Source organism: Diachasma alloeum, unplaced genomic scaffold, assembly GCF_001412515.2.
Source record: "Diachasma alloeum isolate Michigan unplaced genomic scaffold, Dall2.0 Dall_scaffold_01849, whole genome shotgun sequence".
Classification (NCBI taxonomy): Eukaryota; Metazoa; Arthropoda; class Insecta; order Hymenoptera; family Braconidae; genus Diachasma; species Diachasma alloeum.
Genome location: NW_021681915.1, coordinates 21,243 through 29,342, shown reverse-complemented (window position 1 = coordinate 29,342; position 8,100 = coordinate 21,243). Strand labels below are relative to the sequence as shown.

The 8,100-nt window shown below is 34.1% G+C and overlaps 1 long non-coding RNA gene across 3 annotated transcripts; it reads right to left on the bottom strand.

The window, feature by feature from the left end:
- Window positions 1-6,187: 6,187 nt before the first annotated feature.
- LOC107046744 lies at window positions 6,188-7,668 on the bottom strand. 3 transcript variants are annotated; one of them, XR_001461600.1, is made up of 5 exons: window positions 7,501-7,668; window positions 7,035-7,084; window positions 6,853-6,934; window positions 6,511-6,754; window positions 6,188-6,343 (listed from the first exon to the last, which is right to left on the bottom strand). It is a non-coding gene; the product is annotated as an uncharacterized LOC107046744 (long non-coding RNA). The 3 variants fall into 3 exon arrangements; XR_001461599.1 differs by having other exon boundaries at window positions 6,503-6,754; window positions 7,039-7,084; XR_001461598.1 differs by having other exon boundaries at window positions 7,039-7,084.
- Between the last annotated feature and the right edge of the window lie 432 nt (window positions 7,669-8,100).

Here is an 8,100-nt window from a genome sequence, read left to right as displayed (position 1 = left end):
TTTCATGTTTTTTCGGTCATTTTCCTAAATTTGAACTTTTTCACTTCAAATACTCATAACTCGTAAAATATTGATTTTATCAAAAAATTAAGTGGACAGTTTTTATGTTTTGTTTTTAGTCAGTCTTTCGATTAGTAGGTGAATTTTTGGAAAATATTAGTTTGAGAATTTTTGTACTCTGAAGACATTTCCTATCATTATTTTCAATTTATTTCAAGATAACATCGAATAATAGAGTAACGTATGTCAATACGTAACATGACGATGGTAGGAGAAGTTGCTTTTGTCTGCATGAACGACAAAAGCAACTTAATAAGCAGTTGCTCAGGAGGAATTTTTGTTTTTTTTTGTTTTTTTTTGTTTTGTACCCCCTCCAATTATCCAAGATTTTGATATTCATTTTGTGTTTTCACTTTTATTGCAAGAATTAATGCTTTTTTATTCAGGAGCGATTGGAAGAACGGAGTTCGATATTTGTCACACCACTTGAAAATTTTCGTGGAAGTCGAGAGTTGGATTTTCATTCTTAATTGCTTTTTAATCTATTCTCAACTTTTTTGAGAATTGAGAGTTGGTTTTTTCTTCCTCCGAATGGAATCCCTGTATTCGTCCAATCTGAAATTTTCATTTTTTGTGCCAGTAATTTTGGTCTCAGGAGTTTGAATATGCAGTTTTTAGATCATGTCCGTACATATGTTTGTATGTACGTATCTGAGTTTTTTTTCAAATTTATTTTTTCGACCATCATTCAAAATATAATCGTCGAAATCTTTTCAATTATGGCTTAAAATATTTTTTCGCATGTTATCTCGGTCGAGTTCGAAGATAGCGGCAATCGCATCATTTGCTTTGAAATTATAGCCTGAAAAGCATTTAATCGAGATTTTATGAGAGTTTAATTACGACTTAATCATTGTTTAACCAAGGTTTCGTCAAAGTTAAATCAATATCTAATCAACATGTCCCGCGATCAATCCAAGGTTGATCCATAGTCAACCCAAATTTCACCCGTGGTCAAACCAAGGTTGATCCATGGTCAAGCCAAGGTTAACCCAAGGCCAAGCTAAAGTTCACCAAAAGTCAATGCATAGTTGGCCGAAAGTTGACTCACGTTCAACCTCGATCTTGATCTTTCTAGACTCTAATGAATGGCCATGAGTCGATTTTCACATTTTTCGCTTTTTTTCGGCTTCTGTTCCTATTTAATTTTAAAAATTTTCGTTCGCTAGAAATTTCATTTCTAATTATCCTTGAAAAAAAAATCGATTAAAATTCTCCTGAGATTAATTTTCAATTCCGAAAACGTTGATTGGAAATAAAGAGATCACCAAGAAATACCAATTTTATTCTCAATTTTGAAAACAGTTACATATTGAAAGGGGCTAGCATAAAATGCATTATAGTCCTCATTGCTCCAATCCTCAGCTAACTCTCAATTTTCTCTCAAACACTGGAAATTATGGAAAGCCCAACTATCAACTTGGTTCGCCAGAGTCATTAATATAATTTTCTCGAAATTGTGATAAATTGTCTTGGAATTTTCTCGAAAATCTAAGAATTTTCAAGAGCCGCGTATGAAAAAATTTAATAGAAAAATCTAGCGAATTTGTTGGAAATTTCTAATGCAGTTTGTATTGAATTTTCTACTAGTTTTTGACCGATTCTAGCAAAATGTTCAATAGAATATTCAACAGAAAAAGTCAATGGAATTCGATTTTTCTATGTAACTTATTCTCTTCAGATATTTTCTATAGAATGTCCTTGGCTCAAATTTTTCAAGTTTTTTTTCAGTCTATTTTCCTTTTATTCTCATGAAGAAAATCAAACAAAAAAAGTTAAAAAATTGGAGAAGAGGAAATTCTATAGAAAATATCTCAATAGAATAAGTTATATAGAAAAATAATCGAATTCTATTGACTTTTCTATTGATAATTTTTGGTAATCGGATCTAGCCTTCCCTGGGCCAATCAGAGTTCAGTATTCAATAACATAAAGTACTTCCCAATTAAAATTACAGCAGTTATTGCCCCCTAGCTTTTGATAATTTCCCTCTAGCTCTGCAATTGTTTTTCTAACCAAATAACTGTCAAATATTATCCTGTGGAGTGAAAGAAAGTCATGAAAAAAGTTAAANGCTAGAAATTTCATTTCTAATTATCCTTGAAAAAAAAATCGATTAAAATTCTCCTGAGATTAATTTTCAATTCCGAAAACGTTGATTGGAAATAAAGAGATCACCAAGAAATACCAATTTTATTCTCAATTTTGAAAACAGTTACATATTGAAAGGGGCTAGCATAAAATGCATTATAGTCCTCATTGCTCCAATCCTCAGCTAACTCTCAATTTTCTCTCAAACACTGGAAATTATGGAAAGCCCAACTATCAACTTGGTTCGCCAGAGTCATTAATATAATTTTCTCGAAATTGTGATAAATTGTCTTGGAATTTTCTCGAAAATCTAAGAATTTTCAAGAGCCGCGTATGAAAAAATTTAATAGAAAAATCTAGCGAATTTGTTGGAAATTTCTAATGCAGTTTGTATTGAATTTTCTACTAGTTTTTGACCGATTCTAGCAAAATGTTCAATAGAATATTCAACAGAAAAAGTCAATGGAATTCGATTTTTCTATGTAACTTATTCTCTTCAGATATTTTCTATAGAATGTCCTTGGCTCAAATTTTTCAAGTTTTTTTTCAGTCTATTTTCCTTTTATTCTCATGAAGAAAATCAAACAAAAAAAGTTAAAAAATTGGAGAAGAGGAAATTCTATAGAAAATATCTCAATAGAATAAGTTATATAGAAAAATAATCGAATTCTATTGACTTTTCTATTGATAATTTTTGGTAATCGGATCTAGCCTTCCCTGGGCCAATCAGAGTTCAGTATTCAATAACATAAAGTACTTCCCAATTAAAATTACAGCAGTTATTGCCCCCTAGCTTTTGATAATTTCCCTCTAGCTCTGCAATTGTTTTTCTAACCAAATAACTGTCAAATATTATCCTGTGGAGTGAAAGAAAGTCATGAAAAAAGTTAAAATGAGTCGGTTTGGGAAGGATCCGATTACCAAAAATAATCCGTCGAATACTACTCGACCTCCAAAATTAATTGGACATTCCCTCATGTTTTCCTGCGCGCTCGGGATTTTAATCTGCAAAACTTCTCCCTCTCGTTGCTACGTAACAAAACAATCGGGAAATATCCGATAATTTCCGAGACCTTCAGGTCTCGCGATATTACTACTGAATATTTTTTTGTTAAACATCTCAATAGAATCGGCCAAAAACTAACTGAGAGTTCAATAGATATCCAATAGAATTTTTTAACCAATTCGCTAGGTTAATATTTCTATTATCCCTCGATCACTCGCGCTCGGCCGCCAGTCTTCGTTCATCGCAAGGTTAGCGCGGCGGCGCTGGAGTAAACCGAGCTCGCTGTTACCACGTCGGCGCCTACCGCTGCGTGCGCATTTCAAATGTGGCAGAGAATGAAGCTGTAAATGTAGCTCGCTCGACTGGTCGACAGAGATTCACTCGCACCGGGCGGAGCGACGCGGCGCACTTTCTTGTCCGTTCGACATTTTTTTTGTAGCTAAATAAATTTTTCGGAAAAAAAACAGTATGCCAACGCTGAATAAAAAAATTGAACTAGGAACTCTAATTTTTCAGGATTTTTGAGCGTCAAGAAACACTAAAATATAAATAGACAAAAACAGGCGGCGGAATTTTTTCATCTATGACTTTCTAGAAAACCCCAGCATTGTCTAGAATTTTCTAAAAAACTGGGGAATTTCTTCGAATGTTTCCAAGAATCAGAGAATTCTCTCGAAAACTTTTTGAGATTTGAATGTTGATTATTTTTCTCACTCGGATTTGACCCAATCAGAGCGCAGTATTTAAGGCTGTCAAACAGTTATATTTCCCAAATTTCTAAACAATTTCCGACGGAAATTCACTAGTAGCTTTTCAAATGATTCTCATCTTTCAACGCATTTCACGTTTAATATTCTGTGTGGCAGATAAACAAAAAAGTGGGTTTTATAACACACAGCCATACATTTATATGTATGGCTGTGTAAATGTATCCGGATGCATTTACACAGCCATACACCCCAAACATGAAACCACAACTCATTTCAGAGTCATTTCTAACTTTGGAAAGCCCAACTATCAACTTGCTTTGCCAGAGCATTCGACTTTATTTATTGACTCATTTCTAATTTGTGACTGTCCTAAATAAAATAGCTTCATCTCTAGATAGATGGAAAATGACCGTAATTACCACATTTGAAACCACTGCACTTTGCTTGGCCGAAATCCGACTGGAAACATAATCCGTCAAATACCACTCGAGCTTCAAAATTAATCGGATATTTTACGATAGCGTCGTTACCTAGGAACGAGTGTGTCAAATTTTGTAGAAAAATCCCTCGTGCTTAGTACTTCGAGATTTTAAACCTGTAAAATTTGACACAATCCGAATAATTTTAAATATCCGATAATTTTTAAGCACTAGTGGAATTACTACCGAAAATAGGTTTTTTGTTTCTCAATTATTTCTCAATTGTTTCAAAAAAGTTGAGAATTGGATTCTTGATTTTCAGTTGACTCTCAATTCGCTGAGAGTAGATTGGGAGACAATTGAGAACCAAAAATCCAACTCTCATCTCTCAAAAAAGTTGAGGGTACATTTTAAATTTTAATTCTATTTGAATTTATTTAATGCCTAAAGGAGGTTAGGCGGTGTTTGAGGTGAATTTGGAGTGAGAATTTCCGTGGTTCCCGGTAGCTTAGTCGGTAAGAGTGCCCGGCGCGTATCTGGGAGACCCGGGTTCGATTCCCGGCTGGGTGAAGCGGAAATTTTTTCTCTCTAAATTCTAATTCTCTTAAAATTTTTTTTTTTTTTTCGCTCCCCACTTATTCAGTCAGAGAGCTCTACGCTCAACGCAGCATCCTCACTCACTTCCACTACTGCGCTATTGATGCACCAATGATCGACACCGCACGCACCGAGTCGAGGTACCTCCAGTCGCAGTGGCCTACAGTCAGTTCAGTTCAGCGCCCGAAGCAGCCGGTGATAGCTCAAAAAGAGCTCCGCGAAGTGAAATAAATTCGGGAAAGTGTTTTTCGGACTTAGAAAATTCGCGAGTTTGTGGACTTAGTGAAATTCTCGACACGTCCCTCTTGGCACTTCGAGAATTTTTGTAATATCCCTTCTGGATTTATTCTTGATTTGTCCCTTCTGGACTTAGAATTATTTCTTGATTTTGGGACTTATAATTATTTACCTTGATTTGTCCCCTCTGGACTTAGAATTATTTCTCGATCCAAACTTAGAATTTTTCTGCTATTTCAAACATCTAATTTCGAACTTCCCATTCACCAAATAATTACTAAAATTAATTCAAGAATTTCATCAAGTCCACTACACTTTAATAAACAAATCTAATCCGATAACCGTTGAATACCCGGCGGTGCCTGAATTGACTAGGAAACTCGGCTTAAAAATCAAATAAAAATTTGAAATAAAAAAAAATCAATAGCCTAATAAATAAATCAATACCCTAAAAAATAAATTCTGAGAATTTTATTGAGACGATCTGAATGCTTTGAACATTTTGTTCGGTGTTCAGCGATTCTCATGAGAACTCTCAAAATTTGCTGACTTTTTGTGAAGTTATTCCGAGGATTTTGCCGAGACGATCTGAAAATGCTTTGAACATTGGTTCGGTGTCTTCAGTGACCCCCACGAAAATTCTCGCAATACAATTCATATTTTATTTTCCGCAAAACTTAAGTTTAANCTGACTTTTTGTGAAGTTATTCCGAGGATTTTGCCGAGACGATCTGAAAATGCTTTGAACATTGGTTCGGTGTCTTCAGTGACCCCCACGAAAATTCTCGCAATACAATTCATATTTTATTTTCCGCAAAACTTAAGTTTAAAATTGGAATATTCCAGTGATCCTAACCAGTTCAGCTCCAGTACTCGAGGTAGCCGGTCATTGTCACGTATTCCTACGTGGTCTCCCTCAAATTAATCAGAAATGTAGAGTTAAATAACATTTTATTAATCTATGGTATGAAGCTCAGCCTCATTACATTTTCTCGATAAAAATATAATTGATGACGAGAAACTTCACAAAAATAAATAACATAGATAATTTTTATAAAAACATTTCACCACTCTCAAACTGTTGCCTTTAAATTCCAGCATGCATCCTTGATCCTTCAGAGTTGAACAACTCCTATCCTGATACTTGCTGAACACCAGCTCCATGACGCATGATATTTATTCGCTCATATCAGAGCCCATAAACTCCAGAAACAGGAATTTACCTGAAAAAGAGAAATAAAGAATGAAATAGAAATCTCTGACACATGCTATAATCGCTCTATCGACAACACATTCCCAGAAAATGACTAAATACCCACGATAATGACCTCTATTAACGAAAATAAAATAAAAAAACAAAACAAGTATGTTTTGTTACTAACGGAATTACCACATTCCCAATGTTTCCTTATCCTGGCCTATCCAGAGTATCCAGGTACAGCATCGACATGCTTCCCAACTCCCAGAAGTGCCTGATTGACTACTGCACTCCCTTCCAAAGCTCGAGAGACCATTGGTGTCCTTCTCTAAAGAGCATTCCCACGTGTTAACCCGTAAACACGAAAAATAAATTAATATTTGGCAGAATAACTATTTCTGGCTCATCCTGAGCATCCTAAGCCTCAGAACAGACCCTGCAGAGTCAAATTAAATAAATAGATATAATAGAGGCATGTCAAATTAATAAGAGATATTGTTTAATCATAGTCGTCCTCGCGACACTAATATTTACCATAATAAGCTGAATTATACCTCACTCTTATATATTTCTTTAGGGCATATCGTCCTAATGTTCCTATGCCGCAAGTGCATTCCTGAAAAGGGAAAATAATATAATCATCTACATGAAATAATACATATTCTATTTCAGCTACCTTAAAAAATAAATAAATATGGATATAAAATTTTACGTACTTACAGTTACGCACAAGGTAGCCAGTTACTCTTATATCCAAATAATAATCCTGGAAAAGGAGAAAATAAAAGTAAATAAATAAATACATCAGATTTATCATTTCAGAATGACAATGCAAATAATATAGACAATTTAAATGTCACAATTCAATAAATATTTTTCATAAGCAAATATTCTCTCCTTGAGAAAAGGAAATATTAATCGAAATAACTATTCAAATGGAAAGTTCAATAAAATAAACAATAAAACTGAGAGACTATATGACAATACATTCAAAATAAACTCAGTCAAAACAGAACCATGCGGAACATAACCTCACCTCTCACTTTGACAAAAGCCAAAATATTTAAATCTAAGCAATGAATGCAGGTAAAATCATGAAAATTTATGATTAAAATATGTGGAGTGGAACAGAACACTTTAAAAATAATCAAAAATATAAAAAGTCAATAAATAAATATTTACCTATTTTACTCCTCTCGTATACGTTGACAGCCTGTTGTCACTCGAAAACATGACCTCAGAAAAATCAATAATGCTGAAAACAATAAAAGTCCATTAGAAACTTGACAAATATACACTTTGAAAATACTTATCTCAGAGAAAATATGTGTCACTATGACATTGCGTAAGGTCATGCGCACAACTATCCCAGCGACAGTCGCTGCTTGCGGTAATGCTCGTTCGAAGCGCGGCTAGGTATCCAAACCTGTAACTAAAAATAATCGAATTAATTCGATTAAAATGAAATCAAATAAAAATATTTAGGGACCAGTAAGGAGCCCACGATAAACAAATAATAAATGAAATAATATTTAGGGACCAATAAGGAGCCCACGATACACAAATAATAAATGAAATAATATTTAGGGACCAATAAGGAGCCCACGATAAACAAATAATAAATGAAATAAGAATTAGGGACCAATAAGGAGCCCACGATACATTCAATGTGAACGATAAATGCGAAATAAAGTAAATTTATGAGCGATCGAGCTCTGCAATAACTGAGAAAACTGCTATTTTGTCTCAACAAGGCTAACAAAAGAACAAAAGAGAAAAGAT